General features: G+C 44.8%; 1 long non-coding RNA gene across 1 annotated transcript in view; it reads right to left on the bottom strand.

Moving 5' to 3' along the window:
* LOC123029627 overlaps positions 1–15109 on the bottom strand; it is a 17588-nt gene extending 2479 nt beyond the window's left edge. The window contains exon 1 of the long non-coding RNA XR_006415962.1: positions 15097–15109. This is a non-coding gene — a long non-coding RNA (uncharacterized LOC123029627). The remainder of the gene's footprint in view (positions 1–15096) is intronic.
* Positions 15110–15541: the final 432 nt, after the last annotated feature.

A 15541-nucleotide genomic window follows, 5' to 3' on the forward strand; every position in this document is an offset into this window, starting at 1 on the left:
GAGAGAGAGAGAGAGAGAGAGAGAGAGAGAGAGAGAGAGAGAGAGAGAGAGAGAGAGAGAAATTGACAAGCCAAAAAGAAAAAAAAAATCTGGATTTTGCTACACAAATTCACTCTCATTTTTTTCTGGCTGTTTTCAATGCATTCCTGGAAATAAAAATGCATGTGTTAAAATGGCAGTGGAATGAAAATTAAAAAGAGCTGCTGCTTTTGCACTGTCCAAGTCATTATGTTTTATGACATGGGTTAACAGCGAGCCATAAAGTAAGTAAATCATTACTGCAAGCAGTCCTGGTCTTTGCTCAGAGACTGCCTGGATGGAGGGTTGCTTAGCTTTCCATGCATCGATTTCCCCCTTCCTCTGCAAAAATGGAATGTTCTGCCTTTTGCTCAGGGTGAGCATCACAGCGTGGCGTGGCTGGGTACCTGCCACAGATCCTGTGCTCCCGAAGGGGCCTGCGTACAAGGCCGGCAGGGTGTGCTCCTCTTCTTCACCTTGCTTGCTGCATCTCAAGTAGCTGAGATGGGGAGAAGGAGCCATTGGCGAGGCCTCTGCCCAGTTGCTCCCTGCCCCTCTGCCCGTCCAGCAAGCCAGGAGAGCAATGACGTGGGAGAGAAGGAGAACATCAGCACAGCCGTGCTGGACCAATGCTCCATGCAGTCCAGCAGTCTGTTGCTCAGTGGCAGACCACCTGCCCACAGGGCTTCTTAAGCAGCAGGACCTCCTCCGCCCAAGCTCCTCAGCAGCCGGGGTGTGCAGGCAGGCCACCTCTGGTAAAGGAGGCAATGGATTGCCAGCGAGGCTAGTAGCCACGGAGAGGCTCCTCTCTCCTGAATCTGTCCAATCCCCTTTTCAAGCCATCCATAGAAACAGAAACAAACACAGAGTCAGAAGGGGCCTCCTGGGCCATCTAGCATGATCCCAGCTCTACTCATGACATGCCCACCCTGTGCACGTCCACCCTGGTGGCCGCCACCACTTCCCATGCAGTGAGTTCCATAGTTGAAGGGTATGCTGTGTGTAGAAGGATCTCCTTTGCGATCCTACACCTCCCACCCATCTGCTTCATGGGATGACCCCAGGTCCGAGCATGAGGGGAAAAAGGGGGAAATGTCTCCTCTACTTTCCCCACATCGTTAATTATTTTAAACCCCTCCATCGTGTCTCCCTTTCCTCACATTGTTTTCCAAGCTGAGCAGTCCAGTCCCAGTTGCCACAGCTGCTCCTCCAAGATTTGCTTCTACAGCCCCCTGCACATTTCCATTGTTCATGGAAAGTTCATGGAAAGATCATTTCCATTGCTCTTCTCTGCAATTTTTTCCAACTCAATAATCTCCTTTTCTAGGTAAGGTGACCAGAACCGCATGCAGTGTTCTAGATGTGGTCACACCAAAGATTTGCATGAGGGGAGTGAGTACTTCCTTGAGGAAGAGACTCTAGTGACACAGGCAGGGCAAAGATACACCAGATGCAGGATGGGGACCACTCAGCGTGCCTTCTCCAGGGGCCTTCAAAACCTGGGGTCGGTACAGATTTTGCTGTCCAGCATTTGGGTGTGACCCAACAAAGAGTGAAGTGGGGTCCATGATAGATGCACTCATTTCATTTGCAAAATGTTGGAGTTGCTACTTCAGACCAAAAATGAAAACAAAACAGGAAAAAGTGCAGTATTTAGTTTAGCTAAACAGCTGAACAGGACTTTTTAGAACTATGAAGACGAATCTAAGAGTTGCACTCATTCCTACAATCCAGTTTTGAAAATCCTATGTTCTTTCTCCTCTGAATATGAGGAAGCGTGTGATTTTTCTTAAATTATTGCATGCAATGTAAACTGAATACTTTTCCTGTTTTTGAACTTTGTGATGCACATCTGTAATACAGTGACAAGAAATGTAAATGTTCTATATCAGAATCAGACCTTTACAACAGATGTCCATTCTCTTATAGATCCTACAAACATATGCATATATTTAGTTTTAAGAGGATTATAAACTAAACATTTTCTAAGCGCGGGAATACATATTTTCAGTGGATACAGCACTGCAACTGCATAACTTTTTCTTCGGAGGAAACCCTTTCTGCTCACCCAGCCAATCTGCCAAAGGAAGTCTTTTCTGGGTAAAATGTTACTCTCCTTTTAATGCCTGGCAAGTCCATCAGATATTTTGGGAGAGACAGACATGAAGGAATAAAGGGGGCAATTCTCTTAGATCGACAGACTTTAACCCCATCTCCCCTGCACTTACTTGCTAGGGTGGCCAAATGGAATTTCCTCTGCATACCAGGCACTGGGGGCAGACAACTAGGGAAAAATAGAAATATAGAAACGGAATGAGTCAGAAGGGGCCTCCTTGAACCCTAACCCTCACCAACGGGCCCTCAACCACCTCCCATGGAAGCCCATTCCATCCCCTTGGGGTCCTAACCGTCAGGAAGTTCTTCCTGGCATCCACCCTAAATCTTGGTTCCCTGAGCTTTGCTCCATTGGAAGGCATCCTGCTCTCCACTGCAGGGGAAAAAAGGTCATGACCCCCCTCTGTGGGACACCCCCTCACGTACCTGTATGTTACTAACAGGTCCCCTTGGAGTCTTCTCCTCTCAAGACTGAACAGACACAGCTCCCTCAGTCTCTTCTCATCTGGTTTACCCTGCAACCTTGTGGCCCTTCACTGCACCGATTCCAACCTTGCTATATCCCTCTTGTTATGAGGGCTCCAGAACTGAGCACAATACTCCAGCTGCGGGCACACCAAAGTCATATAGAGTGACACCTCTCTCGATCTAGAAGCCACGCTTCTGGCTATGCATCCAAGGGTGGCATTGGCCCTTTTGGCCACCACATCACACTGCTGGCTCATGTTTAGCCTGCAGCCAACCAGCACCCCAAGTTCCTTTTCACAAGGTCATCCTATTTGTGTCAACCCAAGAATTATGGGAGAGAAGGTTATGGTGCTCTTTATGAAATCTCAAGCTGCTGCTCCTGGTTTCAGTGATCGCCAAATCATGGCTCTTCCACATGTTCCTAGAGCACAGCTGAGGAGTTCGTCAGTAAAGCAGGGGCTCCCACTGCATTTGTCGGCATCCCAGGTTTTTGCTCATCGCTGTTGGCTGCTTTTGGGGAAGAGAAGGGACTAAAGTGACTCTTTCATCTTTATCAGGATGGGTCTTATGCCCAGAGAGTTTAGAGGACTGTTCAGTGGCATTGATGGAACGCACGAAACACCTCCTAATCAGCCAGAACATCTATTTGGTACAGCTACACTGACTGGCAACTTCATTCCAGGTTTTCAGGTACGGGTCTCCACAAGCCCTACCTGGAGAAGCCAAGGATTGGATCTAGGACTTTTACAAAGCCATAGCTCCTCCATGAAAGCATCCATTTAGGGGATCTGTAGTGTTGCAACCTAAGGAATGACCATGCCAATGGATGCATCAAGAGGGGTGGATGGGCTTTTCCCATTCTTCTACCCACCCTTAAGCAGATTGGCTGCACTCTGCTGGTCCAGAGAGATACTGTCGAATTAATTCTGGAGCTGGTTGGCACACAGTTTGCCCTGGTCCCATTCCTTCCACTCACCTTCATGATCTCCCTTCCCCTGCTAGATCACATGTGCAATCATGTGATGCACCTTTGTTGTTCGGCTTTCAGGATCCAAGATCCCTTTCTTTGCAGAATTCCCATTTGATTCAATCCCTCTTGTGTAGCTGATGAGTAATGTGGCCGTCCATCCAAGCAGGCAAGACCAAGATGGAGATGCTGGTCAAGGTGAGGTCTAGATAAGCACTGGGGATGGTCAAGCAGATGCTCATTTGCATCACTGGTTTCTTGCTGGAAGACACTCCCTTGTGGCATTGGCTGCACATCGTTCTGACTAGCAGAAGCCGGGCACCATGAACGGGGCTTAATAGCCACTGCTCCTCCCTGCCTGTGCCTTTCCACAAGCGTCTGCCCCCCTTCCACTGAAAATGAGAGGAACCTCTTCTGAAGCAGTGATGTGGTTTCTTGTGCTCTCAGAACTGCTTAGAAGGAGGGCTGAATCAGAACTCTTCTCTGCCACTTTGCCCATCTTTATTCATGTCGGATGTGTAAGGGGAAGGCTGCGATGACAAAAAAGACTGACACGGCTTTGCTAAATCTCTCTCATCTTGCCGTCTGCTGTTGCAGGTTCCTTGAATTTTCTGGTGGGAAACAGTGGGTGCACCCACGTTTGACATAACGCAATGTTTAGAAGGGTGGGTTTCTTATTATTTCTTCTTGGCTTTGACAGAGATTGGTTTTGAGGATGGGCCAATAAAGCTCTGTTTGGGACAAAAGGGATGAGACTGAATGCGATTTTTTTACTTTTCATCGTGAGCTTTCTCACCTGTTTGAAGGTTCCTTCCTGTACGTGTCATTTTCAGGCTGTTAGAAGTTAAATCTTTTGTTAAATTATTTAGAGCTTTTCAGATTGCCAGCCCAAGGAGGATTAAAGCTGTATATATTTTTGTCTTCTTTACTTTCCCTTCTTTTCCTTATGGTTTGCAGCTATCTGTTTTACTTTACAAAACAGCAAACATAACATTTCCTCCAAAACAAAACAAAAAATTAACATCCATTACAATGTAGCATTGCTACGTTTGGTTGTTTTAAAAGTAGCAGAAATGGAGAGATCATTTGACAAATCATATTTCACATTATGCCTTTCTTTGGGGAGCAAACCATCTTATCCTTCAGCTCAGAGTTTGCAAACAGTTCTCCTTGATTTTCCTTGTATATTGTATGTGATACTTCGGCAAAGCTCATACACTTATGTGCTGAAAGAGAGAGAGACAGTCTCTGCCTGGAAGAGGTGAAGGGTGTGGAGAAGATGGAGAACAAATTTGTAAGATTGATTCATCTCTGGATGGTGGTTAATCCCCACCATCCTCCAGTTACATCACTTTTCAAGATGGCTGAGTTTTCAACTTGCTTTTTTAGGTACCAAAAGAAGCGCCTGAAGCAAAGAAGAGTATGTTTTTAAAAATAATTTTGAGGTGTCTGCTATTGGCAGCTGGGTCCTACTGGGCTTCTTCCTGTTTTTAAAACTTTCTTCTGCTCCTCGCGGGTCTTTGGACTAACAGCAACATTACTTTAAATTAGTATCCAGCAGCAATGCTATTACCTTCTGTATTTGCCCTCGGGAAGGCGCAGATGGCCCAACTTTGATCAGCATCCTAGCATGGCTCATAGGAGGCTTTGTGCCATGGCCCTGATCCAGAGTAGGGCTGCTTACCCTCCTTTAGAGCAAAAATGCAAACGACATAGCAGCTAGATAGATTGGGAAGTAATATTTGTCTTGGCCTTGTAGCAGAGCTCCTTGTGGCTACCTGTTGTTGGCCATTGCCAACTGCCATTCACCATTATTCTCCCCCAGAATGCTCCTCGAATGATAGTGTCAAGGAGACACATCACTCCAGGAGAATTATAGGAGAGCACAATGGCTGGGAGTCAACAGCCACAGAGAGTTCTGCTGCCGCTGGCACAGACACTGACAAACAAGCTGCCAGCAAGAAACACACTCCAGACGGACACTAGGATCTCTCTCCTTCCCACCGCCAATGAACGGTCAGTCAATGGCGAGGAGGAGCCATTCTGTAATGGCTCTAGATCTTCAGCAGAGAACTTCAGCCCTCAGTTGGTGACTTCTCCCAGACCATCATTTCAGTATTTTACACAATGCTGCTATGGGAAGGCTGTTCCACCTGGGCACTGGGCAAATGGCCTGGATGCAGAAGAAGAAAGCCTGGACAGACACCAGAGGTCAGCAGTGTAAAAGGTCTTGAGTATGGTGGACGTGGGGATGAGCTCATCTGCCCACGGTCTAAGTCCTCCCTTGGGCTCTGCTCCCTTGGCAAGGTGCTTCAGACCCAGGGACTCTCCAGCAGCATTCTTTCTGATGCTATCCTTGAGAGAGCTAACTTTTGAGCAACCACACAGCAGACTGCTCAGGCCAAGGACTTAAAAAGAAGTCTCCCAATTCTATTCCAGGAAAGAAAGAGACAGGACCACTTGTGGGCCTCTTAAAGATATGTGCACATCACAAGAATCATGGGCTACCTGAAGAGGCCCAGCCATAGTGCGGTCACACTGCCAAGTACTGGCGCACCTGGGGCTCCATCTTGGTGCTGGTGCCTTCAGACTCTAACTGAGTGAGCAGCAACAGGAAAGGCTAGAAGGAACAGCAGGCCTCCATTCCCGTCCACCTTCCAATCTGGATAGCTTTACAGATTGTGGCCCAAGAGGAGGGGAGAGGAACAGGCTGAGGCAATGGCGCTGAGGAGGAGCTGGGCCCTAATGAGGCTGGGTCCCATCCAGAAGGACGTCTGGACTAAGAGTCCCATCAAACCTGGAGCTGACCCTGAAACAGCCTCAAGTCAGTGGTTCCCATGCCAAAACAGCAGTGTGGTTGGTGGCTCCTTAACTTCTGTTTTGGGAATGTCTTACTGTGTAGAGCTGGCGGGAGGTCTTATTCCCATGACAGTTTTCCCCCATTTCCTATGCAAATGTTTAATAATGGGGGATCTTTCTGATATATGAGCCCACACCTGCAGACTTCACTGGTACAGTCCCAGCATGGGTTTACCTCACCTGCTGCAGGTAAGAACTAAGCCTTAATCTTTTCTTTCATTCCCTCTCTCTGTCTCTCTCTCTCTCACACACACACACAAACCAAGGAAATTTAGCATTCTCATCCCCTTTCCCTCTTTCTTTATAGACATGATCTCTTCCTGTTGCCACTATGGAATCACCAGTGCTGAACAAACAGTAAGGTGGAACATGGTCATCTTTACAGTGAACTTTTATATAAAAGCTCAACCATGTTAACTAAATAATGTAACAGGATGGCTAACTCTAACATTTCTGGCAGAGCTTGAATGACTATCTCACTTGACCTTTTTGGCACTCTACCGGTTTATCCACTGGTTCAAAATATCCATCAGTTTATTTTCATTGCTCAAGCTATCTCCCAGCTGGCTTTGCTTTTTCTCACCCGAGTCCTCGCATAGCCAGAACTGATTGGTTAGGTGAATGCCATGGTCCCTGATTAGCTAGGATCACCCATGTGACTAATTAATTGCAAGGGGAGAAGAGAGGTGCCAGCCATGAGGAAAAACAGTGGTGAACAGTGGCAACTGAATAAAGAAAAGAACCAATAAGTGAGTGTCTGTCTGTCTGTCTCTGTGTTTCAGGAAAAATCCTAACTATTTTCCACCTGAAAATCAAAACTGAAGTATATTCAGCACAGGGCCTATTTGCACCCCTTTCAATCTAATTCTGACCCACTCCACATTAAATCAGTATAAAAGGGTCTTCCATGAAGTGAATTTTCAGCTGAATTTCTTTCTTTCACAGTTGGAAGGTCCCCTAAGACATGATAACTACAAAGCAACCTCGAATAACAGGAATGTAGGAACAGATGTTATTTGGGTTCTGGTGCATAATAAAGTATTCCAGGGATCCCCGATGCCCAATTATCTAAACAGTTATTCTTTCTATTCCATGCATTATAAATCGAGTTTGGACTAGACAAACAAAATCAAGACAGTACTTAGTGCTCAGGTGATGTGGATCAGAAGAGACAGATCAACACATCGTGCATCGCTTTATCACCCAGAGCACACGTACCATAACCAAATATTCCTGCATTCAAATGAGATCAATTAATCCTGTAATAATTATCGAACTACCATGTGCACAGAGGGTAATTATTGTCTGATTATTTCTGTATTATACTCTAAAGCATTATAATGAGATGTAGAACCTGTGATTTACATGAGGAGTGATCCTTTTTTTTCCAAAGTTCATGTATAATTAACAAGCAAAACAGAGACTTTGCCCAGTCCTTAGTCTGTAGAACACACACACACACGCACATGCACACACGCATGCAGGGATGCACCTTTCTGGAAATAATGCTTTTGAATCTAGAAACATTTCTCCCAGGCCCTAGAGTATAAGCTCTTTGCAGTGAAGGAAATGCACTTTGCACCTGCCCAAGAGTCCTTTCTTACTGTCTACATTCCAGAGTTTAGATGAGGGATGCAGTGCCAAGTTGAACTCTGGCTGAACTCAGCTTCATCCTTGCTCAGGATTGAACAATAGTGGAATCTGCTCTCCTGTGTATTTACATGGTGATCCAAAGAACCAGTGCGGTGCAGCGGGGAGAGCTTTGAAGCTGGACTGAGGTGCAGAACTCTGCTGCAAAGCTGAAAGGATCTCTCATTTTGACCTTTCTCAAAGGACAGGTGCCAAGTCCCCACCTAGGAAAAAGAAACCAAATGCATCAATACAAGGTGCGGAATACGTGGCTCCATGGAACTGAAAAAGAAAAAGATCTTGTAAGAATTGTGGACAACAGGCTAAACATGAGCCAACAATGCGATGCAGCCGCCAAAAGGGCAAATGCTATTTTGAGATGCATTAACAGAAGTATTACTTCCAAATAGCTAGAAACAGTAGTTCCTCTACACTCCTCACTAGTTAGACCTCACCTGGAATATTGTGTCCAGTTCTGGGCACCAAGATGAAAGGAAGATGCAGGAAAATTGGAAACGGTCCAGAGGAGGGCAACAAAAATGAACCACGGTTTGGAAACACTGCCCAAGAGGAGACACTGAGAGAACTGGGCATGTTGTTGTTGTTGTTGTTGTTGTTGTTGTTGTTGTTATTATTATTATTATTATTATTATTATAACATTTCTATGCCGCCCCTTGCCGAAACCTCGGGGCGGCTTACAACATGATAAAATACATTGAAATACAATAGTACATAATAAATTACCATTAAATATAACAATACAAAAAATACATTGATTTACAAATACAAAATTAAAGCCTTGAGAAGAGAAGATTGAGTGGGGACATGACGTTCCTCTAGAAGGACCTCCAAGGCTGCCACAAAGAGGAAGGTCAAATCTCTTCTTGCTGATGCCAGACTGTAGGACACAGAATAATCAAGTCAAATTGCAACAACCAGATTCAGGCTGGACATCAGGAAAAGCTTCCACACTCACTGTCAGAGCAATAGGACAGTGGAAGCAGCTGCCTGAAGAGGTGGTGGGCTCTCCCACACTGGAGACCTTCAAGAAGAAGCTGGACAGCCCTCTGAGTGGGATGGTGTCACGTGGTGTCCTGCAACAGCAGGGGGTGGACTCGATGCTTCCCCTCCATGAATGTAGACAACAGACATGTGGATGTTCATCTAATCAGCACCCCTTGATTTGACTTGAATTATATCCAAATATCTGGTGTGCAATTGCTCATTAAATTCATTATTTATATTAGAGAAGCAGAAGGGGCTTGAAAGAATCAGTGAGTCCCTTCAACACAGTCAGCCTTTATACAATAGCAGGAAGCATTCACGAGGATAAAACCCTGGATGGTGAATTCCTTCTTTTTTACTATAGAAAAATGTGGGATTTAGAGAAAAGTCTTGCCTCTGTGAAATGCCACATTTAGGGTGTAATCCTATTCATTCAGAGAGAGAAAAATCCTACAATTCCCAGGATTCCCCAGACAGCCATGGGTTGCACCCTAAATGTGGTATTTAACCCTCAGGCAACATGCATAGGACTTCCGTCTTATCGGTGTAATAAAATAAATGCTGAATATTAACATGGCTGATGTTATTACGAATTATTTGGAGCTGTTATTCTAGAAGGGTAGAGGCAAATCAGTTGTAAGAGCGCAATCCCATTTCCCCACTGGGCCTACAAACATGACAAGTGGATTACAGAGTCGTTTCCCACAGGAACGAACCAGAATGCTCCCTCCCATCGCTCCGGAAAGATGTGGTGGTGCATTTCATTTTGTTCCAGAGATACTTGGTTGTGCTGGAACACACTGAGTGGGTCTCATTCATGTTTTGGATAGGAGAATGCAGCATCCCAGTGTTCTGTTTCCACTGAGAGCAGTCTGCTTTTGCAGGTGTTGAGGGCTAGGCTGCTGCGTACCCTGAAGGAAAGCGCCCGGCAGTGATGCAAGGACTCTCTTGCTGAGTGCAGCTGGGAGGAAGGGAGAATTCAGCTGGGCTCCTTCGGGAAGCAGCCTTGCAAGCTCTGAAGGGCTTTCATTTCAGGATGCAAGGTGGCAGCTAAATGAATATTGGAAGAAGAGATCATAAAGAAATGGATAAATATCAGCATCAAGGTGTAGAGGGGAACTTGGGGCTCCGCTAAGCATCTTGCCCCTCTCCTCTCTGTAAAGCTATTAAAAGTTTTCTTCTCTCCTCCTTTCGTTTTTACTGACACAAACAGGGGAAAGGGCTCCATCAGCGCCAGCCACAAGCCAAGAGATGCTGTAGCGCCATTTGAAATGATGAATGAAAACAATTCTGCCATGCTGCATTTTAAAGAAATGTAATCAGAGTCATTTTAGATATTGAAAGATAGAGAAAATTCCAGGCAGTGGTAGAAGTGATGGCATAGATAAAACAAAAACAAAAAAGCCAAGAGCTGAGTGAATACGATTAAATTTATTGTTTCCTGTCTATCTAATCTTCATGCTCTTTTCTATGAAAGTATTTTATTTGAAGCTGTATTTGTAAACATTTCCAAAACTTGGATTGCCTCAAGCCTCTCTCTTTATTGCATATTTTAGCGCTGCGGGTCCTCTATAGATTTTACTGCCACTGACCTCCTAAATCAATAAATAAGCCAGAGCGAGTACAAAGCTGAAGAGTCCCAGTAAAGACAAAGCAGTCATTTTAGGGTCCCTGCACCACAAAGCTTAGAAAGTCAAAGGCACAGACTTGCAAAAGCAGCAAAAGAAAGAACAGGAAAGGAGCTTTCACTCACTGGGACCTGCTATGGTGGCCACGTGTCCTCTTTTACTCAGGGCAGTCCTCTATTTGAAGGGCTACCAGGGAAGTGTCCTCTATAGATAGCAGATAGAGCAATGCACATACGTTTACCTTCTCACAGTCTCCCACGCTATGTTGGTGAGATATTTTGTATGCTAATTTGTTAATTTGAATCAAAATAATTCTACCTAAATTTCCATCTGCACATTTGCAAGTGTTTCTGGGCCTCTCAGCAAACTCTTGGAGAGCTCATTTTCTAGAAGAATTTCACTCTGGATTCTGGCTTGGAGTTAGAGTTGAAGCTGTCTTGGCTGTGCTGAGACATGGCCTCTATTGAGAAAAACAAAGAAAGAGTGGGATGCAGTCCTGCTCATTGTCTTAACACATTTCAGTGGGTTTTGACACCATTGCCCCTCATAGCCTTCTGGATGTCTGAGTTGGAGGGCCGATATCCAACTTAGTGGTGGTCCCATTCCTACCTGGAAAGTCGATTCCAGAATGTGCTCCTGGGAGGTTTCCCTTTTGTTCCTTGGAAATTATTTTGTGGGGGCTGCAGAATTCTATCCTACTTGCTCTGTTCCTTCTATATAAAACTGCTGGTTGAGGTTCCCTGGAAAATCAAGGTATGGAATGCTATGAATACGTTGTTGTTGTTTAGCTGCAAAATTGTATCTGACCCACCACAACCCCATGAACAACAATCCTACAGACTCTGTCCACCATCCCCCGGAGTCCACCCAAGCCTGCACCCACTGCCCCAGTGACTCCATCCAGCCACCTCATCCTCTGCCGTCCCCGTCTCCTTTTGCTGTCAATTGTTCCCAGCATTGGGGTCTTCTCCAGTGAGTCTTTCCTTCTCATTAGGTGGCCAAAATATTTGAGCTTCATCTTCAGGATCTGGCCTTCTAAAGAGCAGTCAGGGTTGAGCTATCAATATGAGATGATGCTAAATTATATCCCTCTTTTTTGTAATTTAAAAGAGGCATCAGTCCTTTGCCATGTCCAGAAACACCCACTGCCTCACCTGGGCTTGGTATAAAGGAGAGCTATAGCTTGGTGCCTTTTACAAATAGGTGTCAGCTCAGTCTGTACAACTGGAGGAGCTCTCCTAATGTTTTCAGGTAGATGCTGAACTGCATGAGGGATACAATTCAGCCCTGTGGTACCCCATGCCATAGGAACAGAGCAATTATCTCCTTATGCCATCTTTTGTAATCAGCTATCTAAGAGGGAATGGGAGCACTGAAGTCTTCAGTTCCCACCCCAGATACCGTGGTCAATGCTACTGAAAGTTGGAGAGAGAAGTCCAAGAGAATCAACAGAATCTGACTCCCTTGTCTGACTCTTGGAAGGAGTCATCCCACAGAGTGCCCAACTGAAATGGGTCTTGATTAGAGACTCCCAGCATTCTGGGATCTGTAGGCCTCATTTGGAATTTGGGAACTGCTGTGGACAACACCACACAAAACACCTAATCACTGGATCGAGGCTTTGACATCTGCTGGTTGCATCTCTGATCTTAGGTTGTACCTCATTCAGCAACACCTTGTGTTCTGTGTCTACTGGACGCTGCATCTCTTTAACAGGTTGTTTAATTTGGCTAATGGTTGGTGATACCATGCAACCGATGCCTCTCCTAAATGTATGTTTTGGCAATGTCTCTTTTTGTGGAGAAGTTACTACAGATACCATCTTTGTAATAGTAATGGCCTTGGGTAGATCTCAATGGACACACTCTCTAAATTATTCATTTGTCTTATGGAAATTAAGAAATGTCCACCGTGAATGGATTCCCTGTCCTCTTTTAACAACTAAAAGATTGATACTACAACAGACTGATACTAAATACCCACCTGCTTTAGTGCAATGGACCGAGGACCAGGTGTGTACCAAGGAGCTGACTGGGCTCTACTTGGAAGGAGAGAACATGTTGGCCGCCTACATCATCTGTAAATTCCACAGAGTGTCCAGGGATTTGACAGGAGAACCAAGCCAACCAGCAGGAAGATTCCCCAGAGAACTTTGGAATCCATTTGAATCCATCAACCTTCATGGGCAACCCATTTTAATAAGTCCTTCACCTTGTCGAGGGGAAAGGCCACTGAGGGTCTAAATCTCAACAGGGAGAGATCCAACCATGACAATGGTGTAGATATTAATTCCCCTCTTTCTGATCACCAGTCTCCTGTTCAGCTGAGAAAATCAAACCACGTGTGTGTGTTTTCTTTACTCTTCACATCAACAATGCCACCCAGGGCTCTTAGAGATGCCATTAATAAATAGCAGTTATAAAGAATTAGTAGAAATAATATTAAGAGTAAATAATTTACTAATAATGCATGGCATTTTCCTCTTTTGTTCAGGGTTACCTTATTTTTACAGTACTAAGGAACTTGATTTAATGTACGACGGTTCTTTTGCGAATCTCCTTTAGGTGGTGTGGTTTTGCTCACCCCTGCTAACCAGTCCTTGAAGAAACTGTGGGTCAGATCAGTGAAATCTAATTGCTCCTTCATGGTGTGATTACTTCAGGCTGCAGCAAAGACGCTGGCCAGCTTTCCACAGCCTGGTGCCCACCATGTTTTGAATTCCAGTTCCTATCAGCCCTGGTGGGAGTGGCCCATTTTCTGGGAATCTGAGAGTTGTAGTCCAAAATACCTGGGAGGCACCAACATGAGGTCAGCTTCTCTAGTCCTTGGCATGCAGCAGTGAGACCAGCATCAAGAACCAGGGCCAGTGGGCTTGATGTAGTAACCTGGCGCTTTGTGAGACATGCCACCCGAGAGTGAATCCAGTTGCCTCAGATCTGAATTTAACGGCAGACAGATCAACCCTCACAGAACTATATCCCATGCCAGAGTCTCTGGGGAGGAGATCCAATTTGCTCTTCCCTCACCTGTGAGTAATTCCCACTGTTATTTCCACGATGACTTCTGAGTAGACATGGACAGGGTTACCTGTGAGTCCAGTTCTCTTTCAAATTGCTCTGATTTTTAAAACTGAGATGAAGTTATCTAAAGGAATGCAACCCCCTTTCCATTTATGCCAGTGTAAATTAAGGAGAGATCTTTCACCCTCCTCTCCTTTCCGGCAGACCTCCACCTCCGCTTTTCTCCTCCAGTCTTTGTCAAGCCGTTATTAGTTCATTAAGTGTTTCAGAAGGGGGGGAAGGCAGGGTGTCCTTTTAATTTACTGCTTCCGCATGGTACATTTGCTAGTGCAGGGCATGAAGATCGTGAGCTGAAGAATCTCACTGTGCTTGTGTGAACTAAGTAATTATTATCTTCAGGCTTGACTTGCTGGCTCATAATTTCGGTAGATTCTGGTGTCATTTTCTCATAAGACTATCTACATATAAACAGAGGGCCGTGTGATGGAGGACCATGAGATTTGAATATGAATTATCTCTTTGTTGTGAATTGTATCTTATGCATAAATTCATGGCTTTACCGTTTGTGAGTTATCAGAAGATATTTCATGGGTGGAAATCGGTTCTCGTTATTCCACATCTTAAATTATATTTTTCTTCCCCCCGTTGCAGCTTTCATTTGGCTGTGTTTTGTTTTCAATTTCTTTCTAAACAGAAGTTTATATTTAATACATTATACCAGTAGCTTTTATTCTGAGAAGGCTCTTAAAGGCAAAGATTTTTCCCTTGTCCAATCTAAAGGGTGGGGGAATTCATAGGATGCATATTGATTTAGACCAATGAATCTCTTTATTGATGTTTATAGCAGTGCTGTGAAATTTTTTTACCTATAAGGAAATCCTTCTCTTGCTTCCTGAGCTCTAACATTCACTTGAAAGTCAAACCTGCTGCCATCGGAGGTCGTTTGAGACAACACAGGGTGAAAAAAAGGAAGGTAAAGATGTTCACAGCATGGAGGCTTTGTTTATTGAAGAGAAAGCAACCAAATATTACAGAAAATGCAGTGTACAATAAATATTAGTACTGACCCTGTGGCCAAGATCAACCATGTTATCAGTTTACTACCTGATGGCTCATCTCTCCTGAGACAGCATTTCCTGCTCTTGTAGGGCACCAAGTTCAATAATTCAATAGCTCTTTTTCGTCACTGCCATCATGGAGATCGGGGGCGGGGAGGCAGCCTAGTGTTGGCCGAGTACTTCCGAAGGATGAATTCTGGACTCAGAGGACTGAGATGGTATGTATTTCCTAAAACTTGTCAAGATCATACAACATGCAGGGTTGCTGTAAGAAAGGCACATGTAGAAAACTTGGCATGTTTATCCGCATACAATGGGAAGTCAGGACTAGTGTTTCAATGAGATAGACTTTGGGAGTGGCTTCTTCTCATACCTCTCCTCTCCAAAGAATCCCTCCACAAACTGGTTTTCTATCTGTGCCTCATTTGTTTATTTTTCAGCAATAAACATACAGAGTATGCCATCATGGGTTACACCCATTTGTGTGCTTGAAGTGGTATAGTCAAGACACAGGCTGAGCATCTCTGTGAAGACCAGACCTCAGAGCTCGAACTGGGACCTTCGAGCATGAAGCCAGTATGTTGTCCATGGAGCTAAACTGACCATTTGATTATCTTTTAGGGTTTTCAGCTGATAGCACTCAACTTAGGGAATGGATTTACAAGTCAGGCACATTGTTAGATCAATTCTTAATTTTGAAATCTAAAGTAGCTCCTTGGTGTGAAGAAATCAGATTTGACCACTCTAGATCTAACTGTTTAGTCAATATCCCC

The sequence above is a fragment of the Varanus komodoensis genome, unplaced genomic scaffold (assembly GCF_004798865.1).
Source record: "Varanus komodoensis strain SLA01 unplaced genomic scaffold, ASM479886v1 scaffold40, whole genome shotgun sequence".
Taxonomy (NCBI): Eukaryota; Metazoa; Chordata; class Lepidosauria; order Squamata; family Varanidae; genus Varanus; species Varanus komodoensis.